The 26,586-nt window shown below is 42.6% G+C and overlaps 1 protein-coding gene across 1 annotated transcript in view; it reads right to left on the bottom strand.

Annotated features, from left to right (window-relative positions):
- FILIP1 (filamin A interacting protein 1) overlaps positions 1-26,586 on the bottom strand; it is a 265,510-nt gene that overhangs the window by 180,544 nt on the left and 58,380 nt on the right.

Here is a 26,586-nt window from a genome sequence, read left to right as displayed (position 1 = left end):
AAAAAAACCCAAGAAGAGGAGAGCAGAAAGGACTACAGGGTGAAACTGAAAGAAGCCAAGAGAGAGATACGTTTGGCGAAGGCACAGGCGGAAGAACAAATGGCTAAAAATGTAAAAAAGGGAGATAAAAATTTTTTCAGATATATTAGTGAAAGGAGGAAATTAAAAAATGGAATTGCTAGGCTAAAAGATGCTGGGAACAAATATGTGGAGAGTGATGAGGAGAAAGCAAATGTGCTAAACAAATACTTCTGTTCTGTGTTCACAGAAGAAAATCCTGGAGAAGGACCGAGATTGTCCGGCAAAGTTACACGAGAAAATGGAGTAGATTCTGCGCCGTTCACGGAGGAGGGTGTTTATGAGCAACTTGAAAAACTGAAGGTGGACAAAGCGATGGGACCAGACGGGATCCATCCCAGGATACTAAGGGAACTCAGAGAGGTTCTGGCGAGTCCTATTAAAGACTTGTTCAACAAATCTCTGGAGACGGGAGTGATTCCTGGGGATTGGAGGAGAGCGGATGTGGTCCCTATTCATAAAAGTGGTCACAGGGATGAAGCAGGAAACTACAGGCCGGTGAGCCTCACTTCAGTTGTTGGAAAAATAATGGAAGTGTTGCTGAAAGAAAGGATAGTGTATTTCCTTGAATCTAATGGGTTACAGGATCCGAGGCAACATGGCTTTACAAAAGGTAAATCGTGCCAAACGAACCTGATTGAATTTTTTGATTGGGTGACCAGAGAGCTGGATCGAGGACATATGCTAGATGTAATTTATTTGGATTTCAGCAAAGCCTTTGATACAGTTCCTCATAGGAGGCTGTTGAACAAACTTGAAGGGCTAAAGTTAGGACCCAAAGTGGTGAACTGGGTCAGAAACTGGCTGTCGGACAGACGCCAGAGGGTGGTGGTTAATGGAAGTCGCTCGAAGGAAGGAAAGGTGACTAGTGGAGTCCCTCAGGGTTCGGTGCTGGGGCCAATCCTGTTCAATATGTATGTAAGTGACATTGCTGAAGGGTTAGAAGGAAAAGTGTGCCTTTTTGCAGATGATACCAAGATTTGTAACAGAGTAGACACCGAAGAGGGAGTGGAAAATATGAAAAAGGATCTGCAAAAGTTAGAGGAATGGTCTAATGCCTGGCAACTAAAATTCAATGCAAAGAAATGCAGAGTAATGCATTTGGGGATTAATAATAGGAAGGAACCGTATATGCTGGGAGGAGAGAAGCTGATATGCACGGACGGGGAGAGGGACCTCGGGGTGATAGTGTCCGAAGATCTAAAGGCGAAAAAACAGTGTGACAAGGCAGTGGCTGCTGCCAGAAGGATTCTGGGCTGTATAAAGAGAGGCGTAGTCAGTAGAAGAAAGAAGGTGTTGATGCCCCTGTACAGGTCATTGGTGAGGCCCCACTTGGAGTATTGTGTTCAGTTTTGGAGACCGTATCTGGCGAAAGACGTAAGAAGACTTGAGGCGGTCCAGAGGAGGGCGACGAAAATGATAGGAGGCTTGCACCAGAAGACATATGAGGAGAGACTGGAAGCCCTGAATATGTATACCCTAGAGGAAAGGAGAGACAGGGGAGATATGATTCAGACGTTCAAATACTTAAAGGGTATTAACGTAGAACAAAATCTTTTCCAGAGAAAGGAAAATGGTAAAACCAGAGGACATAATTTGAGGTTGAGGGGTGGTAGATTCAGGGGCAATGTTAGGAAATTCTACTTTACGGAGAGGGTGGTGGATGCCTGGAATGCGCTCCCGGGAGAGGTGGTGGAGAGTAAAACTGTGACTGAGTTCAAAGAAGCGTGGGATGAACACAGAAGATTTAGAATCAGAAAATAATATTAAAGATTGAACTAGGCCAGTTACTGGGCAGACTTGTATGGTCTGTGTCTGTGTATGGCCGTTTGGAGGAGGATGGGCAGGGGAGGGCTTCAATGGCTGGGAGGGTGTAGATGGGCTGGAGGAAGTCTTAACAGAGATTTCGGCAGTTGGAACCCAAGCACAGTACCGGGTAAAGCTTTGGATTCTCACCCAGAAATAGCTAAGAAGAAAAAAAAAAAAAAAAAAATTTTTTAAATTGAATCAGGTTGGGCAGACTGGATGGACCATTCGGGTCTTTATCTGCCGTCATCTACTATGTTACTATGTTACTATGTAGAAATACAAGCAAGCTTTAACTCATATATTGATGTCAGAAAAGTTCTAAAAGGCAATTATCAACTGAAATATATCTTAGCATAAGAAGGCATTGGTAAATAATTGAGTTTTCAGTATTTTCTTAAAATTCATCCTCCCCATACAAAACCACAGGATCTCAGGCAAGACATCCTATAGTTCTACACCAGCCACAGATATCATTGATGCTCCAATCCTAGCATGCACAGTCGACATTCTACCCTCCAAACTTAATTTCATCCCGTTTACATCTCTAAGCTCTCTTCTCAGTTTATAGATCTGGAAGAATTCTTGTATGATCTTTGGGGGAGGCATGATACAATGTCTGTGAAGTGCAAATCTAACTCGGCAAGTGGAATATGCCCAGCATTAGTGTGCAGTGCTCTGCTTACATAGCAGCCCACTTTTCAAAATGATTGTGAGCTCGACACCACAAATTACCAATCCATGTCCGTGTTTCGGAAAACACTCCTTCCTCAGGGGTACGAATTATGCATATGCTAAGGAACAGAGAACCTTGCAAAACAAATGAAGCCTGAAAGGCACATGAATTCTCTAATCCGACAGCAACTCAAAGTGCTTGAGGGCTATTAGGCTTTTTTATCGCCAGTTGTGGCGGTATTAACACCAATGCTCATAGGAGTTCTATGAGCATCGGAGCTAATACCACCACAGCCAGAAATTAAAAAAAAAAAAAAAGCCTAACACAGTTTTGTAAAAGGGGGAGAGAGTAAAGAATTCTACAACAAAGGCCCAGTGACTGAAAACATTCTATGGTAAGATTCTTCAAAGCAAATTAGGCTCTGCAGATTATACATTTTTTGTTTTCAGAGTCTCTGCAGCAGGTTTTGGCCAGGTACTAGGGACCTGGATTGGCCACCATGAGAACGGGCTACTGGGCTTGATGGATCATTGGTCTGACGCATAAGGCTATTCTTATGTTCTTATGGTCATTAGTTTTGATTTTGGCTGAAAGCATTTAGACAGTTTCGGTGGTAATTTTGGGGTGGAGATGGGGACCGACCTCGTGGGGACAGGGCCCGAGCTCATGGGGACGAGGCAGACGGGGACAAATTTTTTCCCCAAGTCATTCTCTAATGGTGAGCCCTCCAAAACCCACCCAAAACCTGCTGTACCTACACAAAGATGACACCTGCAGACATAAGTTCTATTGTTGTGGTGTACAGGTAGGTACAGTAAGTTTTGGGTGGGTTTTGGAGGGCTCGTCATACAATATAAGCAGGTTAATGGTGAAATGTGTACCTGGAACTTTTTATGTGACTGCTTACTATAGTACTTGCTAGGGTTCCCCTCTGCTCTGCTCTGCTCACATGTCTGAGGCCAGTTTGCTAAGAATGCTAGCTGCTTGTATGTTCCAATGGCTTGTTTGTATGTGTGTTTTGTTTTGTTTTGGATGCTTCCATATTGGAAAGTAGCCCGAAAGATAGACGCACTAAGGGCCAAAACATTTAGATAGGTCATTTTCAGAAAAAAAAAAAAAAAAAGATAGACTTCTTGCAGTTTTGAAAATGGACATTTTCTCTACTGGATTTTTGGACATCTTTCCCCAAAACATAGTAACATAGTACATGACGGCAGATAAAGACCCAAATGATCCATCCAGTCTGCCCAACCATTCACTCTCTATAAATTAATGATTAAAATGTCCAAACTCTGACTTAAACATCCTATTAAAAAATGCTCCTCCACATCAGTGTGTAAGTGATATATGTCTTCAGTGCTGTATTATATAGAGTCCTGTCTTGTTAATACTATCTTTTTAAACTAGAAATCTTACTGAGGTGAAGGATTTTAGTTTATATCCTTTAATGGTCACATCAGCTCTTTCAATACAGGGTTTTGGTTTTTTTTTTTATAAACCATTTTCAGAATATTAGAAGGATGAGGCATTTTTTTGGTGTAATAGCAAATTACTTATCCATGTTTTTGTTAGGTCCCAGATGAGTTATTGTAATTCTCTTCCTGGAAAGTTTCCAAGCGATTCCATCCAGAGGCTACAGTGGAGTCAAACCGCTGTACTAAGATAGCTTAGATTAAAATGTCTCATATTTCACCTGTTCTTGGAACACACTAGTATGTCTTGGACAGATTTTCTTGAAATTCAAGGAGCTTATGCATGTGGTGTTTTACCAATTTCACTGTACAGTATTTTCTAGACAGATTTTCTTCTGTTTTCGGTTGCTTAGGCTGCTATCTGCGGTTAGAATGGGTCTATGTTACTAGAATCTTTTAGGCCCTCTTTTACTAAGGTGCGCTAATCAATTTAGCGCACACTAAACACTAATGCGTGCATGTTAGACTATGGACGCGTTAGCGTTTAGCGCACGCTAATTAAATTAGCGTGCACTAATCGGTTAGCGCACCTTAGTAAAAGAGGGGGTTCCCTTCATACGGTATACAATGTACTGATCTACTGGCATTTCCAAAATTTCGGCCTTGTATTTTTAAGGCACAGCTACTGTTTTGCTGGCTAGTGTGAATGGTGCAAATATTGCAAACTTAACAGCAAATAACCAGAAGGCCTAGCGCAGGGGTAGGGAACTCTGGTTCTCGAGAGCCGTATTCCAGTCGGGTGTTCAGGATTTCCCCAATGAATAGGCATGAGATCTATTTGCATGCACTGCTTTCAATGCATATTCATTGGGGAAATCCTGAAAACCCGACTGGAATACAGCTCTCAAGGACCGGAGTTCCCTACCCCTGGCCTAGCGGAAACTAAGACATTCACATAGCCGAGACGATCAGGCAGGCAATGCAGGGGGCCTAGGAAGAAGAGAGTGATGCAGGATAAAGATTCATCCCGTCCCCTCACCGGCCCTGCATTTTCATTCCCGTACCCTCACCACCCCGACAGTGAAGCACATTTTTCATCCCCATTCCATTTTTTATCCCTGTCTCCGCACCATCCCCACAGCCTTAATTTTAATCCTCGCATCTCCCCGCTCAAAGCAGAAAGGTGATTTTATGCAATTATATGGGCCTAAGGCATTGCAATTAAACATTTTAAGCCTGTAATGGGGTGGGGGTGGGGGTTCTAATTTTTATCTTTTTTTTAAAGAACATCAATAAAAGTACAACTTATGAGGAATGCTGGGTTCTGCATTGCACACAGAAAGCCAAAAATCAGCTCAATACCAGCGATATTTTAATCCACGTAATAATTTCAGTTCTAATTATTCATGTTATGTTATGTTAATCGGGTTTTCTATTCCACCTTTACCTATTCAGTTCAAGGTCAGATTACATTACAAGAGTTTGAGTCAGTTACCCAGGAAGTTACAGTGGACAGTTTGACATGAACATTCAATAGGGTTGCTAGTACAGGTAGACCATTACAACTATTAATACAGTTAGGTCATAGTTCTAAGCACAAGTAGGTCATTGTTGGCTCCTTGTTTTGTCCCAGGAGTTGCATTAGGCAGTTTAGGGATGGGCTTTTACAATGACCATTTCAGTTACTTCAGGGTTGGCTCCCTGTGTTGGTACAGAAATGCATTTATAAGTTTTCTGAACCTGAGATAATGGTCACAAGATTGTAGTGTAATGTAACTTAGTTCTAGCATTTTACTAATTGATATTGGACAGATAAGGTGATTTGCCTGGTAGACATTATATTGTTGCATGCTGGGAATCTTTAAGTGGAAAAGATTTCTGGTGAAATATCTGTTGGAAGCACCCTGGAGTAGGACGGCCAAGTCTTTTAGGTAATCAGGGGCATTCCCTCTTAGGATTTCAAAGGCAGTGATGCCTAATTTATCCTTGCAGTTATGGGCAGCCAATGTAGTTTCAAATAGTAGGGTTGCAGGTGCTCTGATTTTAATATTCCATATATGTCTTACTGCTGCATTTTGAACCAGTTATAGACACAATTCAACGTTTTAGAGCAAAGAACTAGTGTTATATTGCAGTAGTCTAGTCGACATAGATTAGAGATTGCACTAAAATTTGGAAAGCCTCAGTTTCAAAGTATTTTCTGATGGAACTTAGCTTTCTCATTACAAGGAAAGATTGTTTTGCTATTGATTGCACGTTGCTCTTCATGGATAGGTGATTATCAATTTCTACTCCTAAAATTCAGGATTGTAATTCTAATGGAAATTCTGAGTTTGTCCTCAGAGCGTAGCATGGGTCAGTCGAGGGTCCTAGCCAAAGGAATTTGTTTTTGTTTTTATTTAATTTGAGGTGGTGGGTTGAGGTCCAATTTTCTAAGATGTGGACACATCTTTTGACAGTGGTGAAGGTACTGACTAGTGCATCCGTTACAGGTAGTATGATCATTATGTTGCCTACATAGGTGAAATGTTTTATTTGTGTGAGATCTAGGTTGGCTCCCAAGGATTGCATTAGGAGGTTGAACACTGATGTTGAAAGTGGGGATCCTTGGGGGAGGGTGCCAGCTATCAGAAAGTTCACCATCTTGCTCTAAACATATCAAGGACAGCACTCAGAACATCACACACAAATAACTTGGTGCTTTTTTATCCACTGTAAAAGCAAATGAATAGCACATGGCTTAGTGCTTTTCTCAGTGTGAAGACAAACCAAACAACACAAACAGACAAAGTCCATTTCTGAGCAACAAAACAAAGGCAGAAAATAAAGAAAAAAAGTACAGCTCTCAGAATATCACATATAAATAACTCAGGGATTGATTCTGGAAGTGGCATTTGCCGTGGCAAGCGCCTACAAAATGGGCGCCTGCTGTATTTTAGTTATAGACAGGCGCCGCTCCCAGAATCATGGTGAGCAGGGATCCTAGGTGCCAGAAATTTAAGCCAGGTTTAACAGGCCTACATTTCCGACACCAAGGGTCCTGTCAGAATCATGGTCAGCGGCATATAGTGATGTCAAAGTCCAGTGCTGCTACTAAACACACTCACTTCTGGACTTTAAGAACATAAGAATTGCCATACTGGGACACACCAAAGGTCCATCAAGCCCAGTATCATGTTTCCAACAGTGGCCAACCCAAGTCTCAAGTATTTATTTATTTTTAGTATTTATATACCACTTATAGTTAAGTGGTTTTATATTCAGGTACTCAAGCATTTTGTCCTATCTGTCCTGGTGGGCTCACCGTCTATCTAATATACCTGGGGCAATGGGGGATTAAGGCCCAAATTCTGTAACCAGCGCCTAAAGTTAGGCACCTATTTCGGAGGTGCCCAACTAGATAGGCGCCTATCTAAATTGAATAACAAGCTTAATTAAGCTTTTTAATCAGCACTGATTGAAACCTAGGTGCCTATCAAGAAAGCGCAATTTTGTAACAAGGCGCCTCTAAAAATTTAGGCGGCCTTAAAAAAATAGGCGCTATGCATGTTAGGCGTAGGCATGGCCACGTGTTAGGCGCCTTCTTACAGAATCACTGCCCTTAAGCGTGCTTAACTGCTCGCATGGGTGCCTAACTTTTAGTTGTACCTAGAGCTGGCCTATTTAATGGGCACCTCCATAATAGGTGTCGTTCAGTGTGAGTCACTAAACAGCACCCAATTGTATTTGAATCACGCTGAACAGTGCTTATATAAGCACCTAACTTTTGGGCGCTTTTTATAGAATTTGCCCTTAAGTGACTTGCCTAGGGTCACAAGGAGCAGAATGGGACTTCAACCCATAACCTCAAGGTGCTGAGGCTGTAGCTCTATGCCACACACTAGCTAGATCCCAAATAGTAAAAGAGATTTTATGCTGTTTATCTTAGGAATAAGCAGTAGATTTCACCAAGACATTTCAATAATGGCCTATGGACTTCTCTTTTAGGAAATTATCCAAACCTTTTTTAAACCCCGCTAAGCTAACTGATTTCATCACAGTCTTTGGCAATGAATTCCAGCGTTTAATGACATGTTTTCTGAAGAAATATTTTCTCCGATTTGTTTTAAATCTGCTACTTAGTAACTTCATCGCATGCTCCCTAGTCCTAGTATTTTTGGAAAGAGTGAACAAGTGATTCACATCTACCCTTTCCACTCCACTCATTATTTTATAGACACCCCCCCCCCCAAAAAAAAAAACGTTTCTTCTCCAAACTGAAGAGACCTAGCCATTTTAGCCTTTCCTCATAGGAAAATAGTCCCATACCTTTTATCATTTTCATCACCCTTCTCTGTACCTTTTTTAATTCTGCTATATCTTTTTTGAGATACAGCGCCGCTAGCTACCAGGCACCAGTCCCAGAGGCCGCATAGCATCGACTTTTTTTTTTTTTTTTTTCAATGGTTTAATGGGGTTTTAATCATTCAACCAATTACTGTATCACTTAAACCCAATTAAACCATTTACATTATGTGCCGGTAGGTGCAATCTAGGCACCTACGGGAGCCTAATGCAAGGTGACTTGTTTGTGAATCTGGGCCTTAGTGCTTTTCTTTCAGTCATTTCTATGAACTTTGAAACTCATAAAGGCAATCCTTAACATTAACCATCAGCACAATGCTTATTGCCTTTTCAGTGAGAAACCAAACAGGACGCGTTTCAGGAAAAAGTACAGATTGGGACATTCGGGTTTTACATCCATTATCTCAATCTGTCCTCCTTTTTCTGGAGCCTTATAGAAACCCCAGGGCAGTGGTCTCCGCTAATTTTTAAGTGAGGGCTATTCTGGGTCCAAAAGAGCTGAAGGAGCAGACAAATATCTTCCTACTTGGGGCCATAACACCAATAACCCTTCTCAATCTTCATACCTAATAGAACATCTGGCTGGTCACACATGCAGGACACAGATAAACGCTATGCAAAAACAGGACCACAAACTAAAAGTCCTAATATACATAATCGAAATCCTAACATACCTGACTCTGTATGCAGTGCAACACTAGAGAAATAGAAACAAATGCATTGCTTCCTGAACAGTGCAAAATATAGACAGCAGATGAAAATTCTCAGAACTGACATATTTCAATAACTATATTAAAAATAAAATCATTTTTCCCACCTTTGGTGTCTGGTGATTTTATTTTTCTAATCCTCTTTTTCCAGACACTGGTTGCACTTCCTTCTGTTTGTTCTCTTAACTGTGTTTCCAGGGCCTTCATATCCATTTGCTGTTTTCTCTCCTTCACTTTCTGCCCTTCATCCATCTTTGGCACTAACTTAACATTCAGCTTTATTTGTCTAGACTACTATGCTGGGTTTCACTAAACTACGGAAGAGCTTCTTACTGCGGGCCGGCGAGGTAAATGCTCTGACACTGATAGGAATTGGATGAGAGTCACAGCATCTACATTGCTGGTCCGTGGTAAGAAGCTCTTCTGCAGTTTAGTAACAGAGCCCTTAATTCCTTACCAGCAAGATCTTTGCAATTTGCATCACAGAGCAATGTGTGGCGGCGGTGAAAAGGGAGAACAGAATGCTAGGAATGATAAAGAAGGGTTTCACGAACAGATCGGAGAAGGTTATCATGCCGCTGTACCAGGCTATGGTACGCCCTCACCAGGAGTACCGTGTCCAGCACTGGTCGCCGTACAAGAAGAAGGACACGGTACTATTCGAAAGGGTCCAGAGAAGAGCAACTAAGATGGTTAAGGAGCTGGAGGAGTTGTCGTACAGTGAAAGATTAGAGAAACTGGGCCTTTTCTCCCTCGAACAGAGGAGATTGAGAGGGGACATGATTGAAACATTCAAGGTACTGAAGGGAACTGACTTAGTAGATAAGGCAGGTTGTTCACCCTCTCCAAGGTAGGGAGAACGAGAGGGCACTCTAAAGTTGAAAGGGGATAGATTCTGTACGAATATAAGGAAGTTCTTCTTCACCCAGAGAGTGGTAGAAAACTGGAACGCTCTTCCGGAGGCTGTTATAGGGGAAAACACCTTCCAGGGATTCAAGACAAAGTTAGACAAGTTCCTGCTGAGCAAGAATGTGCGCAGGTAAGGCTAGACTCAGTTAGGGCACTGGTCTTTGACCTAAGGGCCGCCGCGTGAGTGGACTGCTGGGCACGATGGACCACTGGTCTGACCCAGCAGCGACAATTCTTATGTTCTTATGATAGTTCTATTGCTGCATGTTCTTGGGTTGAATTCAGTTCAAAAGAGACATTTTAGCATTATTACTACTACTATTGGTGATATTATGTATTATTTCTAAAGTGCTGCCAGGAGTACACAGGGACACAGAAAGCAGTTGAGAAAAGTCTCTGTTTAATGCAAAAGTGGCAAAGCAAAGCGAGACTCAAAGGTGAAGGAGGAAAATATGTAGAAGCTGATACAGATATGTTGAATTGCTTAACAAATATTTCTGTTCTGTGTTCCCAGCTGAAGCGCGAGAAGCGGGACCGCAGAAGACCAACGCAAATAGGGATGCAGGTGTGGTAGAGCCTGATCGATTTTCAGAGAATTGTGCTCACGAGGAATTTGCTAAACTTAAAGGTAGACAAAGTTGTCTACAACTAGGCTGCCGAAATCTTTAAGATGGGGCCTGGAAGCAACAGGCCGTGGCTTGGTGGCCTAAGGCTTCAAGACCAATGGAATAATGCTGCTTGCACGGTGGTTCACAAGCAGCATTATTCCTTGTATACTTTAATCACACCTTGAGAACTTCTCCCCTTAGTAACTTAAACAATCCAAGTTATCCGTTTAAAAGTCATAAATAATTTAAAGAAAAGCACCTATGCATTCAGTCTCACTAGATCCCTCATAAGCCGTTCTGAAGACTGGTCCCATACTTTCTGGGCAAAGGCATACACAAGTTGGCAATCATAGAAAGGTTTAAAGATCCAGGAGAAACCCAGTAGAATCTAAATTGTGACAGCTCATTTACCCAGGGAAAAATGATTCCCTCATCTTTTTGGTGTAACTAAGGGTAACTAAGGAGACAATTTTAATTTTTCTTTTCCTCTGACATAGGAAAGGACTCGGAGAATACAATGCTTAGCATTCCTGTGAGATTAAAGCTTTAGGAATGCCTGAGCTCAGTATTCTCTCTCTCATATTCTTGGTAATGACAGCACTCTGGCTTCAGAGCAGAGTCAGTTTAAGAATTAACTCTGTGAGCGTGCCAGAAATCTCCTGGAGCTGGTGCTTTAGCTGTACTTTCAATCATGGTATGAGGCTATTTGGCGCACACATGGAATAGTATCTTGGGCACAAAGGGTTTAGCATACAAGCTACACTGGTTCTAAAAGGCATTAGCAGTACCACATTAAAAGGGAAGGCGAGATTCATATGAGGCTTGATGAGAAAATTTCTATTAGGAGTTGTCTAGATATTTGCAGCAAAAATACACGTAACTGCCAGTACTCTAGTCACTTACACATATACACGTCTGTAAGCAGGGCAGGATTAATTCGTCGAAGGCCCCTAAGCACACAAGTACACTGGGCCCCCAAACCCGCCCCAACCCACCATGCGCCCAGGCGGAAACGGGAAGCTGCGTCAGAGGGAAGCTTTGGGCAAGCAACACCGCTTGCACAATTACAGTTCCCGTTGCCTTTCTTACCCGCGTTGCTTGCTTGTCTTACTTTCCGTTGATGGGGAGGTAGGCCACGTTGCCGATCGGGGGGGGGCCCCACGTTGCCGATCGGGAGGGGGGCCCGTGTTGCCGATCGATGCTGGAGGGGCTCATCGCCGTTTGGGAAAAAACAATGTTGATGCCCTACTTCATCAGGCCCCCCTGACCATTTTGGGCCTATACTTGGCCTATTGGTTAATCCTGCCCTGTCTGTAAGTATGTGCTGATATTCAATGGTATGTAGTTTCAAGTTTATTTAAGCTTGATATACCACTTAACATTCCTAAGCGGTTTATATAATACAAAGCTAAACCTAAATTAAAAATAGGGGGGTCTGACATATACAGTTAAAATATAAAACAAGCCATGGGGGGAACTTCACAGGATACAAAAGGGTAGGGAAATGAGATAAGGGTTTCAGAAAGAAGGAGAGCCAGGAATCAAAGGCCTAGATGCACTAAATGCTCCGATTTTGTACTGGTGGTCGTTAAACCACTTTGACTGGTTTAGCGACCAATCGAATTTGCCAACCTGATGTTCAGAACGGCTCACCGGGGGTTTTATGTGCATTCGTACATTCTCCAACTCTGGCATGCAAATGACCTCATTACTATTAAAATGAGGTCATTAATATTAAAACAAGTCAAACTTACCATCTCAGATCCAATACTACTTGTAAGTCTAATTATGTTGTATACTTGATCTTTTGTCCCTGCAGTTTGATCTATGTAGGATGTACTACCCGCAGCATTAGGACTCGACTTATTGAACACCAGAGCTGCCACAAAACAGGAAAAATCACCGCTCCTATGGTATCTCACAATATTACTCTTCAACATGATTTTCCTCAACTCAGATGGTGTATTCTGAAACAAGTTTCTCCGTCCTTTAGTGGTGACAAGCATACCTATTTACTTAAACGAGAAAACTTTTGGATCTTCGAACTCCAGTCCTATTCTCCTAAAGGACTAAATGAAAATGTGGACAGATGTTTCATCAAATCGCCTTAGGTACGTTCTGACGTTGCGCGTTTATTGACGTCATTCCGGTATTTAGGACGCTGCCTTCGCTGATTTTCCATGGCGTTCTGTTGCTTCTGAGCCGCCACCGTTGTTTTTCTGCGGCGATAGCCTTAAATATTTTGTCCACGCTATGGAATTTTGAGCCATCAATAGAAAAAGATTCTTCTGCCAGATGCAATTGATGCTCTATCCGCTCCTGATGAAGAGAACGAAACGGAGCTCTGTCGAGTGGTAGTATCTTCTGCATTGCTCGGATTACCAAGTACCCCTTGAGGTTTCCAAAGTATATTTTCTTTTTTCTTTTTTTTTAATTCTTTATTCATTTTCAAAATTACATTAAATGTATATATATATTCAATCACATTAACAATAAATATATCATTTTACATTCTATCATTTGTACAGTACATAAATTTTTATCCCTCCCTACCATATATTCCATACTCATATAAAAAACATATTAATAAAATATCCCTCACCCTACCCAAATTAATTGATATATTAAAGGGAAACATTTTCAACTAATCCTGACAAAATTTTGCTAATGGTTTCCACACATCCTGAAATTTCTTGAAATACCCTCTTTGTACTGCAATAAATCTTTCCATTTTATAGATATGGCACAAAGAGTTCCACCAAAAACTGTAATTTAGTCTCCTCCAATCCTTCCAATTATATGTAATTTGCTGAATGGCAACACCAGTCATTATAAGTAGTAATTTATTGTTATTCGCAGAAATCTGACTTTTTGCTCTCATTTCCATACCAAATATCACAGTATCATAGGATAATGCCACTGGGTTCTCTAATAAATGATTAATTTGGTCCCAAATTGATTTCCAAAAATTCATAACACCTGGGCAGTGAAACAGTAAATGATCTAAAGTTCCTGCTTCCAGATGACAATGCCAACATCTGTGCCAGTGGTTCCCAACCCTGTCCTGGAGGACCACCAGGCCCATCGGGTTTTCAGGCTAGCCCTAATGAATATGCATGAGAGAGATTTGCATATGATGGAAGTGATAGGCATGCAAATTTTGCTTCATTAGGGCTAGCCTGAAAACCCGATGGGCCTGGTGGTCCTCCAGGACAGGGTTGGGGACCACTGGCACAGATGTTGGCATTGTCATCTGGAAGCAGGAACTTTAGATCATTTATTAGACAAAGAACGATCTATTTTTTGCAACCTAACAGGGGTCCACAACGCTCTGTGCAACAGAAAAAAACCCCAAGTTTGTCTCGTAGATGCCGACACCGTACATCTCATCCTCCGAGACCAAATTCGTGGCCATTGAGATGCAGTAATTTCCAGAGTATATTTTCAATGTTTTGAATGATTTGATTTAACTAGTGGCTTTGTGCACTGTTTGGCATGTTTTAGAAGCGACTTGATGAACGCTTTAACAATCAGCTCTACATGCCAGTGATTTTCAGCTGTGTAAACCAGTATCTCCGGATACTTTTCTTGATATTCACTTCAGCACTTTAGGTTGTGTATGTATGTATTTATAGTGTGTAAGCAACTTATTCATCTATTTATTGGTGCATCGTAATCAGCTGAGGGGGCTTGATCTGAGTTTATATTCCACACTATATTTTTATATATCGGTTTAGGTTGTGGCATTTTAAAGTTTATTGTATTTATTTATCTAGCACTGGCACAGACACTAGCACTTTACCTTACACATAAGGCAAAATCTTGGGAATTTTTATTAAGTCTTATATCAAGTTTATTTCTTAGAGGGACTGTTATATGTGATTTGTTTAACACTTTCTTTTCAGTGTGATTCATACAAATTTTGGACCTAATGATGTATGAGGTAGTACTTATTTAGACTTTGTCTGATGCTGGTTCATCCATAAGAACATAAGAAGTTGCCCCCGCTGAGTCAGACCAGAGGTCCATCTTGCTCAACGGTCCGCTCCCGCGGCGGCCCATCAGGCCTAGTGCCTGAACAGGGATCCCTGATTAATTTTATAACTTACCTCTAATCCCATCCCTATAATTTACCTCTACCCCTCGTTGATTCCTTAAGAGCTCATACTGAGGTCCCTCAAGTTTAAGTTTAAATTTCTTTCTTATTTCTATTGTCTTTTACTAGTTCATACAGTCCTTCTAAGAATTTACTTGGGTTAGCCAATCTTTGATATTTCTAAAATTGTAAAGTCATATTGACCCAGAAAAAAGCAACAGGTCTAGACTTGTCAGCAACTGTATTACAGTTGCAGACAGGTTTGACATGTTTTTTAATGTTTTTTCTAAGGGCAAAGATATGTGTGTGTGTGTCACGCACAATATCTGGCCCATAAAAAAAAGTTGAGCCAGACCCCCCACAGATGATGACCCCCAGAACAAAATAGATGCAGGAGGGATTTCCACTCCCTTCCACTCCCTTCTGCCATCTCAAAACCCCCCGTGCCAAGCCAAACCCCCCACCACTACCACCACCACCAGGACCCTCCCTCCCTGTACTTTAATAAAACTCAGGTGCAGGGAAACCCACTCCCTCCAGCCACTGTGACCCTCCTCCCAAGCTGAATTGAACCCCTTCTATCAGGATCCCTCACCTTTCTCAGTCTCCATACTTTACAAAAAATCAGCAGGAAGGATGCCCACACCCTCCTGCCACAAGATGGCCCTCAGATCCTGAGCCAACACCCAAACCCCCCAACCCCCCATAACTATAATGACAAAGACAGCAGGTGGGATGCTCAGTCCCTCTTGCTCACAGACCCATCATTCCAAAATGGTGGGCCCCCCATCCTGGAATGCACAGGAAGGGGCCGAATGCCCTGATTTGCTCAGATGCCTAAGGCCCCTCCCAGAGAGGTGTTGAAGTGCATAAATTGAGACAGGGGAAGGGATCCTAAGGCCCAGATTGGCTCAGACACTTAAGGTGCCTCCCAGGGGGCATCTGAGCCAATCAGGGCCTTAGACCTTCCTGCCTGGTGCATCCTGGATACAGAGGGAGGAGCCTAAGGCCCTGATTTGCTTAGATGCCTAAGGTCCTCCCCTGGGAGGGGCTCTTGGTATTTGAGCCAACTAGGGCCTTAGGTCCTTTCCCATGTATCTCAGGATGCACCAGGAAGGGGAAGGCCCACCATTTTGGAGTGGCGGGCCTGCAAGCAGGATGGACTGGGCATCCCTCCTGCTGCCTTCATCACTAGAGGTATGGGGTAGTTCGGGGGGAGTGGGGGGGCATCCATGGCAGGAGGGAGTGGGTATCTTTCCTGCAAATTTTTTGTAAAGCACAGGTAGTAGGGAAGAGGAGGGGTCCGGGCGGGGGGGGGGGGTGTCAGTTGGTTCAGTGGGGGGGGGGGGGGTCGCGGCAAGATGGAGTGGGCATTCTTCCTGCCAATTTTTATTAAAGTGCACAAGGGGGGAGGTGTCCTGGCAGGGTGGGTTGTTCACCTCAGCGGGGGCTGGGGGGTTGTGGCGGCGGAAGGAGGGAGTAGGCATCCATCCTGCCTCTCTTTATTTTTCTTCCAGGGGTCATGGGGGGTGGACCGTCATGGGGAGCGGCTTGAATCGCCTTTTTTTTTTTTTTTTTTTTAAGGAGCAGATATTGTGCATGTGTAACAAACACACAACATCTGTGCCATTAAAAAAAAAAAGAAAGAAAAAAAAGCCCCAAACAGTTGAATGGCAGGAAGCTCAACTGTTCAGGTTTCTCCAAACCAGCTCTGCACATGTGTGAGAGCCGGTTTCCAAGCAAGCGATCGGATGGGATTTCGACTGCCCTCTGCAAAACTCATTTGCATGGGAAGCCATTTGAACATCGATCACCATTTAAAAATTGGCCAAAAAGTCATCCCACAGCGACCCACATGGTCTTAACGGCCAGTTTTAGTGCATCTAGCCCAAAGTCAGTGAGGAAGGAAAAGACTTATCAGGGGGTCGGTAAATGACAACTACTCGGAGGGGTAGATGAGTGAATGGAGAGGACTTCAAAGGAGGAAAAGCTTTATTTTCAGACATGGGTCGGTGGCATGGAGTGCTGCTACTGTTCTGGTTTTCGCCAGGTAGTTGTGATTTGGATTGCTTTCGCGAAGACGGGATACTGGACTAGATGGACCTAATAAGGCTATTCTTATGTTCTTAAGTGTTGTCTGCTATTTACTAAGAGATTGTTAAGAGACAGTTTGAACATTATTGTGGCATTTACCACATATATGCAGACTTAGAAGCTATTTCAGTTGAATTTTTGAACACAAGACACGTCGTTTGTGACACTGATATTTGAGATGATAATTCACAATATTGAATGGTCGAAAGGAGGATTTAAGAGATGTGTGCAAGCATTTTTGAAGAGCCGCATTTGAGTGGCCAATTTAAAAAATATTTTAGGAGGGTATGACAAAGTTATGTCATACTGAATATTTCCTCCTAAAATATTTAATTCTAGTTCAGTATTTTTTTTTTATTTGGGATTGGTTCTGTGTAACCCCCCCACCCCCTAACATCACCGGCAGGAGAGATGCACAGTCCCTCCAGCCAATACCACCTCACCCCCTGAAAGTGTACTCCCACCCCCACTAAGACCCCCCCTAACACCACCCGGACTCCCCCTAACCTTGAATCATTGGCCGGACGGACAGCTCCTGCCTGCGTCCAGTCATCAGGCCCACTTCCACTGTAATGGTGGGCCTGCCCCTTCCCAGTGCATCATGTAATGCACCGGGGAGGGGGCCTTAGAGCATGATTGGCCCAGGCACTTAAGGCTCCTCCTATAGGAGGGATCTTAGGCACCTGGGCCAACTGGAATCTTAGGCCCATCTCCCAGTGCATTCTGGAATGCGTTGGGCGTGGCCTAAGTTTAAATTGTCCAGATCCCCTAGGCCCCTCCTATGAGTATCCTTCCTACCACAGTCTTTATAGGGGGGGATGTCCGGCAGGAGGGATTGGGCATCTCTCCTGCCAGCGATATACGGGGAGGGTTCCAGCAGGAGGCACTGGGCATCCCTCCTGCCAGAGGATGTGTCAGCGGGGTGGTGGCAGAAGGAATTGGGCATTCAGGAGTGGGTGGAGCTGGCTTTGGAGGGACTGGGCATCCCTTCTGCCAGCAGTCATCGAGTAGGGGTGGGGGGGGGGGAACAGGCCATGGCTGCTAAACTGATCGCAGCAGAGAGGTTCCCTTGCCACTCATTTCAGCTTAGGGTCACATAGGACTGCCTAAGGCCACTTCCAGGTAAAACCACACCCACGCCTAGCCTTAGGCGAGATTAGGTGGCCCTACGCCTCTCACTAGGTTCCCAGAGGCGCCTCCAATGTAGGCAGCCTGCCTTGAGAGGTTTTTTTTTCAAAAACGTGCATCCCAATTGGCTTTTAGGCAGCGGTATGCCTCTTAAAATCAGGATGCCATTTATAGAATTTGCTCCTATATCTCATGTCTGTTTGTCCAAGTTAGATTGTAAGCTCTTCCGAGCAGGAACTGTCTATAAATGTCAAAATGTACTGTGCTATATAAGTGATTAGTAGTAGTAGTAGTAAATCCTTAGTTCCCAGAAATTAGCTTCTCTCTACCAATAGATTTAAAATTTCATTTTTAGTACCTCATGCTTTACATTTTGATGTCTCTTCTTACCTTGTTATCTATCTGATTCCCTGTGTCCCTTCATGTTTCTGAATTCGGTGTGCACTTCGGCCCTGATTCTCCAAAAGTGCGTCCCGATTTTAGGCAGCTGTAGACGTCCTACAGCTGTCTAATCAGCCAATCGGGATGCACGTTTTTAAAAAAAAAATGCTCCCCAGGCAGGCCTGAAGGCGCCTCCGGGAGCCTAGGGAGACCCGATAGATGCCTAAGCTCGCCTACAGGCCTTAGGCGAACGTAGGCGGCCCTACGCATCTCCCTATTAGAGGAAGAGACGCTTAAAATGTAGGCCAGCAAAATGCTGGTCTACATTGTAAGTAGACGCGGCCGCTATACTGATCGCGGCAAGGGATCTCCCTGCTGCAATAAAGTATAGCGGCCGCGGCCGCCTGTCCCATCACCGACAGGAGGATGCCTAACTCCTCCTGTTGGAACCCCGAACCCCGGAACCCCCTCCCCCCCAAACTCGTAATCGCCGACAGGAGGATGCCCAACTCCTCCTGTCGGAACCCCGGAACCCCCTCCCCCCCAAACTCGTAATCGCCGACAGGAGGATGCCCAACTCCTCCTGTCGGAACCCCGGAACCCCCTCCCCCCCCCAAACTCGTAATCGCCGACAGGAGGATGCCCAACTCCTCCTGTCGGAACCCCGGAACCCCCCCCCCCCAAACTCGTAATCGCCGACAGGAGGATGCCCAACTCCTCCTGCCGGAAAGCCCAACGACCCCCCGCCCCAACTAATCTCCCTCCCCCAACTAACCTTTCAATGTTGGTCATCTGGACGGGTCTTGCTGCCGTCCAGCCGACGGGTCTGCCTCATGGAAATGAGACGGCACGCCCCTTCCCGGCCCATCCCCGCTAAATCTAAGGCCTGATTGGCCCAGGCTGTAGAAGCCTGGACCAATCAGGCCTTAGGCATAGCGGGTCCGCCCATCCCCGCTAATCCTAAGGCCTGATTGGCCAAGGTGCCTAGCCTGGGCCAATCAGGCCTTAGATTTAGCGGGGATGGGCCGGGAAGGGGCGTGCCGTCTCATTTCCACGAGGCAGACCCGTCGGCTGGACAGCAGCAAGACCCATCCAGCTGACCAACATTGAAAGGTTAGTTGGGGGAGGGAGATTAGTTGGGGCAGGGGGTCGTTGGGCTTTCCGGCAGGAGGAGTTGGGCATCCTCCTGTCGGCGATTACGAGTTTGGGGGGGAGGGGGCTCGGGGTTCCGACAGGAGGAGTTAGGCATTCTCCTGTCGGTGATGGGACAGGCGGCCGCAACAACCGCCATAAGTATAGCGGCCGCGTCTAATTTAACCCGATTCTCTAAAGACGCTGGTTACAGAATCGGTGTTTAGTATAGGACGCCTCTCCCGGGCGGCCTGCCTGGGGAGCATTTTTTTAAAAAAAATGTGCATCCCGATTGGCTGATTAGACAGCTGTAGGACGTCTACAGCTGCCTAAAATCGGGACGCACTTTTGGAGAATCAGGGCCTTCCTGCTCAAATTTATTTGGACGTTATCAGATGTTCTGCATATACTTATGTGCCACCAAATTCCTCCCGTTGAGTTTAAGGCTTAAAACAGATCTTTCCCATTTTAAGGCCAAGCTGAAGGTGGCGATGAAGGAGCTGATGTGGAGAATCAAGGAGAATTAAGATTTATTGGGCGGATTATTTATATGTTGATTGATGTTTACATTTTGTCTCTATATGGTAATATTTGATTTTGCAAACTGTTGAAGATTTTGGTCCATGAAATTAGATTTTAAAAGGTAATTATAAAGATGTCCTACCGTACTTAGGCACCAGGACTTGGAAGAAAATCTTCTAGACTTTCCTACTGACATTCTGTAACTTTTCAAAGCCAGGTTATTCCTCTGACTCATCCTATTCAACCGTATCTGACTATGATAATCGTGTTGTGGTCGGTAAATCTGGTTACTCAGTAAAGTGCCTCGAGATCCCGAGAGATCTGATGTGCTATACAAAATCATAAATGTCAAATTATTATTACAGTGCAGCTTAATTTCAGCCACAAATAAACGAGCCAACATGCTGAGCTATAAAGGAGCCAGTGTTTATGTTGTAATCCAACCTTTCAACCTCAAATTGATGGATTACAGCCTAAACGCAGAACCCCTTTAAATCCCGGTGTGCTGGCTGGCAATGTTTGCTGGGCTTCTCAGTATCAACCCTTACTTCTTTCAACAGATGTGGTGGAGGGGGGGGGGGGATGTTCAGGTAGCTTTGTGTTTCCTTTTTTGTCAAATTTGATTTCAAGATGGGCTTGTTTGCACTGGCAAGGCCCCTTTTCCCTCAATAGCACGAGAAGGCATTCATGCCTTGCGAACATCTACTGCAGGATTCAGCGGAAGAGTGAAACTTTTGCCTGCGGCAAACTTGGTGCTAGGAAAGTTTCACATATTACATTATCGTGAGCTGTCAGTGAACAATATTAAGAAACCAGCAGCTGCATCAGAACATTGGAAGGTGAGTGGAGCAATAGCCGTACTAAAATAGAAACTGAAGTATTTGCAAAACATTGCTTCCAAGTCGCTACAATTACGACGCCTAAAGTTGATCCAGCCCTTGGTACATATGCTACATCATAAAGAAGAAAACCAAACAAAATGTGTTCCAGTGTATGACGTCTAGCTGGTTATATCATTGACTGCTAGCTTGTCCACAAAATAATGGCATTAAACCAAATAATATAGGAAGGGCTGTGGCTCACTGTCAAATCCCAGTGCTGCTCCTTGTGACCCTGGGCAGGTCACTTAGGCCCAAATTCTGTAACCAGCACCTAAAGTTAGGCACCTATTTCGGAGGCGCCCAACTAGATAGGCGTCTATCTAAATTGAATAAAAAGTTCAGTTAAGCTTTTTTAATCAGCGCTATCAAGAAAGCGCGGTTCCGTAACAAGGCGCCTCTAAAAATTTATGCGGCCTTCAAAAAAATAGGTGCCATGGGCATGGCCAATAGGCGTGGGCATGGCTATGTTAGGCACCTTGTTGCGGAATCACTGCTCTTAAGCGTGCTTAAGCGCTCGCAAGGGCTAACTTTTAGCTGTGCCTAGAGCTGGCCTATTTAATGGGCGCCTCCAAAATAGGTGCCCGCTCAGCGCGATTCACTAAACAGCAGCCAATTTTACTTGAATCGCGCTGAACAGCGCCTATGTCGGCGCCTAACTTTTGGGCGCTTCTTATAGAATTTGCCCTTTAATCCTCCAGTGCCCACCACTTTGAAGGTAAGTTTTGAAATGCCAAAGCCACAAACAGGCAGTATACAAGTTCCCATTCCCTAGGATGCATGACAAACTGTACAAAAATGCTCCTTAGGAATCAATATGTGGAAAGAGGTAAAGAGAAAAATCTTCTCTTTTAAGTTGGATACTAAAGGGACTGTTCATTTCAGAGATTCTGGACCGACAGAAAGTGCACTAGTGCTTAAAAGTGCCATTTCAAAAAGTACATACAGGTGTGGCTATACAACAGATAATGTACAATTGGAAAAATTATACTAGATTAAACTACAGTTTTTGGTGGAACTCTGTATGCCATGTATACAAAATGGAAAGATTACTTGCAGTACAAAAAGGATATTTTAATAAGTTCAAGGTTGTGTGGGGGCCATTAATAAGTTATCATAATGATTAATGTATATTTATTGCTTTTCCTTATAAGATGTTATAGAAAGAAAGGGTGGGGGGAGGGATAGGTTAATATAAGATTAATTATAATATAAAGGAGGGATATATATGTATATATATGATTGGATTGATTATTTTGTTGATATGGGGAGGGATGGGAGGTGGGTGGGGGGATTTAAAGTATTTATAATAACATTGTTCAAGAATGTCAAGTGAGTTATGTGAGTTATTTGTAATAATATTGTACACTTGTTGAAAGAAATAAAATGAATAAAGATTAAAAAAAAAAAGTACATATGTGCTGTAAACTTTTAAAACCTCATAGAGCTTATAATACTTAACTTCTTATGCTCTTTAAGAACCAGGACCGTTGCTTGCTACTCTCAGAACAAAGCTAAGAACTGGTATAATGAAGATAAGCATTATGATCAGTTGGTTTGCGATATAAAGTAGTAGTAAGCTGATATTGTTCCTTACGTATGAGGAGATGAAAAAAATTGATTTCTGAGTGATGAAAATTGATCTTAAAAGAGAGATAAGGAACCCTACCCCCTCTTCTACAAAACCGCGCTAGCGGTTTATAGTGCAGAGAGCCGCGCTGAATGGTCCGCGCTGCTACCGACGCTCATTGAGTTCCTATGAGCAATGGGAGCAGCGCAGGCCATTCAGCGTGGCTCCCTGTGCTAGAAACTGCTAGTGTAGTTTCATAGAAGAGGGGGCTAGTGTTGAGCCACTGAAAGAACAAATCTAGATCAATCTGATTTCCTTGCCATAAAAATGTCATCTATATAGTATTTATAGAAACAAACATATGTAATCTTGAAAGGGATGCTCTTGTAAATATACCTTCTCAAAATTGGCTACCTAAAGATTTGCTATTTATTTATAAAATTTTTATACCGCCAGAAACTCAGTATCTTATTAAATAGATTAAATACATAAAATATAAAACACAATGAACAAAAACTCAATATCAACATACATATATCTATAACATCAAATGTCGCCCATGGCGATACTATCAGTAAAACTCTATGGCAATAGCCAATAAAGCAGTTTCAGATTAATAATTATTAAACCATGTCAGAAATAGGTATCAATAAATAACTTTTGTCTTAAATAATTTTTTAAAAGTCAAATGCTCAACACATAATCTTATTTGTCCAGATAGCTTATTCCACAGGGACATCCCTGCAATTGTAAACATGCTCCTCTCCGTTGATCAATAATTTGCACTATGTTGATTTGCTGTGTCTGGTTCCATGCCCACATCCTTAGCTGTACCAGTAATCTGTTGATAGAATTTATTTTAAAATTCAAAGTAACTTTACGTCAATGATATGGATTCCAAAGCAAAAACTAGTCTAATGGGAATTCTCCGATCAAACTCTCGTCCATCTAAGGTATTCTTTATGATGGCGAGAGCACCGATTTGTGGAATATTAGTATAGAGCACATCTATATCTAGGGTAACCAAAAGAATGTCTGTGAAATCACCATCAAATGAATTTAAAAGATTAATCATGTGTGCTGAATCTCTTATATAAGACTTGATTTGAGGTACAAAAGGTCTAAGAAACGTCAATCGCTCCTCCTAAACTTACTTGCTCCACTTCATCACTGACGCTGAAACCGTGGATTGAAGACAAAGTTTTATTTTATTTTTCTTTCCAGCTTATGATTTATCTTTAATCTTATCTATTGTTTTGCCTTTTGTCTTTGTTTTGTTCTATTTCTATCATTTAAATTTCTCCAGAATTCTACTGTTCAACGGCTCCCCCTTCTGCTTCTATTCCCTTCTCTCCTCTCTTCTACCTTCCAAAGTATTTAGATCAATGCTGTCTTGTTAAAATATTTATTTTATTTTTATTTTTCCTCTAACTCTACTTTTCACTTCTCTATTACCCTCTAGGTACTTTAGTTAGATTGTGAGCCTTCGGGACAGTAAGGGAATTTTTCAAGTACCTTTCTTATTTCTAATCTTAATGTATATTTTCTGTAAACCGCTTAGAACCTAAAGGATGTAGCGGTATATAAGAAATAAATTACATTACATTACATTACAATGGTCATCAAAGACGGATAAACGAAAGGAAAAGCATCTAGAAAAGTGTGGAATGACTTGTAAGTTTCATGGCTCTACATCATTCTCTTCTTGGTTGGGCTGAGAACTTTTCAGGGGCCCCTCATATTGTGATGTCATAATGCCTCATTCCACCAATGCCTAATAACCAACCTCATCGATGATGTCACAATGGCTTGGTTTCCCTATTCGTGTGCTTATTTACTAGATGCATTTGCCTTATTGAAACGAAAAGTGTCAAGAAAAGTGTGGAATAAACTTGTAAGTTTCATGGCTCCACATCATTCTCTACTTGGTTGGGCTGAGAAATTTTCAGCAGCCCCTCGTAAAACCTGGAATCTTGTAACATTTCAGGGCTTCGCCAAACTGTGGATGGTGACCCTAAATGAGGGGTACAAATTTCGAGGTAACAATCTGGGCAGGCTGTACATAGAAACATCATCAGCCTAAGCCCTTAGGGCTCTCATGTGCTTTCTCTAACCATGATAGTTGGGTCACAATCACAGAAAGCTTGATGTGCTGAGATACGATATTTTGCCCTTCTTTCTTTCACTAGTGACTTCTTAATTTACTCATCGCCACAGAGGTCAGACTAACCAGTTTCTAATTACTAGCTACCTCCCTAATACTGAGAAACATAAAGTCATCAGTGGCATGAATGAGGCCCCAGTGGGGAGAACTGGGAAGTATGTTTTGTACTCAAATACCCATCTCTGGTTTTATTTCAGTGCCAGCACTGTCCCCTCTCTCTCCTGGGCATGATTTTCCTTGGATAGATAACCAAAGATCCTCAAAAACACGACAGACATCCAGACAATGCTTGTTGCTTTTAAAGTTATTTTTGAGCTCAACAACCCTGCTATTGCCAAAGAATTGTGTCTGAAAAGCAATGACCTAGGAATCTATTTAAAACCTTTGTGGTCCACTGTAATAAACAGATCTAAGTCACAATCCCGCCCTCATTTCTTATGAAATTCTGGTAGTTGCAGTTGCATTAAATTATTTAAGCAACATTCCCCCTCTTTTTTTCTTTTTTTTTTAACTTTCTTTATTGATATTTTGAACTTTAAAATGTATACATTTGAAAAATCAGAAAAACTATATGAAAATACATTATTAACATCAGAATTATTACAATAAAGAATTTTTAATCCCTTCTTAACCTATAACAGTAATGATGTATATTATACTATCAATATTATAAAATATTATGAAATTTATTCCTCTAAATAAATATTGCACCCCTCCACCCCCCAACCCACCCTGGATGTGCATAGAGTTGTAGCGCCAGCAGCGGCGGTAACTACGCCAATGCTCATAGGGGGTTCTATGAGCGTCAGAGCAGTTACCGCTGCTGTCGGCGCTAAAACCCCCGCTATGCGTTCGTAAAAGAAGGGGATTGGGAATTGTTACTTGAACAGATTGTTTCCGTTACAGATATCTCTTTTTTGGGCTGGGGGGGGGGGAAATCAGAGCTTTAATCCACCAGGGAGCAATTAAAGTTTTGATCATAAGATATGAAGCAGGGATTAAATTTTAAAAAGTAGCAAAAAGAAAATCTAGATCAGGGGTGTCCAACCTGCAGCCCCGTGAAGTATTTTGTGCGGCCCCGGTCGAGGGCGATGCTGTGTTTTCCTCGGCTGCCCCCGGGTGTTTACCTTCTTGCCAGCTCCTTCCTCTGTCTTGCTGCAGCGTTTGCGCGGCCCCAGAAAAATTTTTTGGGGCCAATGCGGCCCAGGGAAGCCAAAAGGTTGGACACCCCTGATCTAGATTATTCTATATAGTATCTTTCACGTAAACAGAATTCCCACCCTTTTTTTTTTTGCCCAGACTGCATAAATGGTTTCCAGAAAGGAGAAGGAAGAAAACATATTACTGTTATTCATTTACAGTTTGAAATGTGGTATGGGCTGAGGGTAATGTAGCTCGCCCAGGGTTAACCAGAGTGTCAGTGGGAAAAGTATTTGAACTCAGGTCCCAGGGGCTCTGCTGACTCTCACCACAAGGACACAAATCATTACATGGTTTCCAGAGGCTTGAAATGGAAACAACCAGAAAATATTGACAGAATGTTAATCTTCCTCTTCACCTTTCTACTTCCTAGATATGAAAGAAAATAAAAAGCCTTCTATTACTACTAAAAATAAATAAATAAATAAATAAAACCCTACTTATTTGTATAGCGCTTCTAGACATACACAGCGCTAAACATGTAAGAGCCAGTCCCTGATCGACAGAGCTTGCAATCTTATCAAAACAAACAGGACAAATAAGGGATTAGGGAATTCTTTATGGTGGGAATGATTGGATTGGATTTATTACATTTGATATACCGCTTGAACATAGGTATTAAGCAGTTTACAATATTAAATGTAGGCATTGAGCTACTCTATCTGTCCCAAACAGGCTCACAATATAATTATGCACACAAGAGAACACATCACTAACATTAGGAAGATATATAAGAGGGAGGAAAAGAAAGTAAAGAACAAGATCCAAGAAAATTAGTATTATAGTTACATTATATGGAAAGATAGAATAGTTAAACTAACAATCTAAATTTATAAATATCAATAACAGGAAAATTAAACTACAGTTAACTCTAGACCA

Source organism: Geotrypetes seraphini, chromosome 3, assembly GCF_902459505.1.
Source record: "Geotrypetes seraphini chromosome 3, aGeoSer1.1, whole genome shotgun sequence".
In the NCBI taxonomy this organism is placed as follows: domain Eukaryota; kingdom Metazoa; phylum Chordata; class Amphibia; order Gymnophiona; family Dermophiidae; genus Geotrypetes; species Geotrypetes seraphini.
Note: the sequence above shows the minus strand (reverse complement) of the source record. Positions and strands in the feature narration are given on the sequence as shown.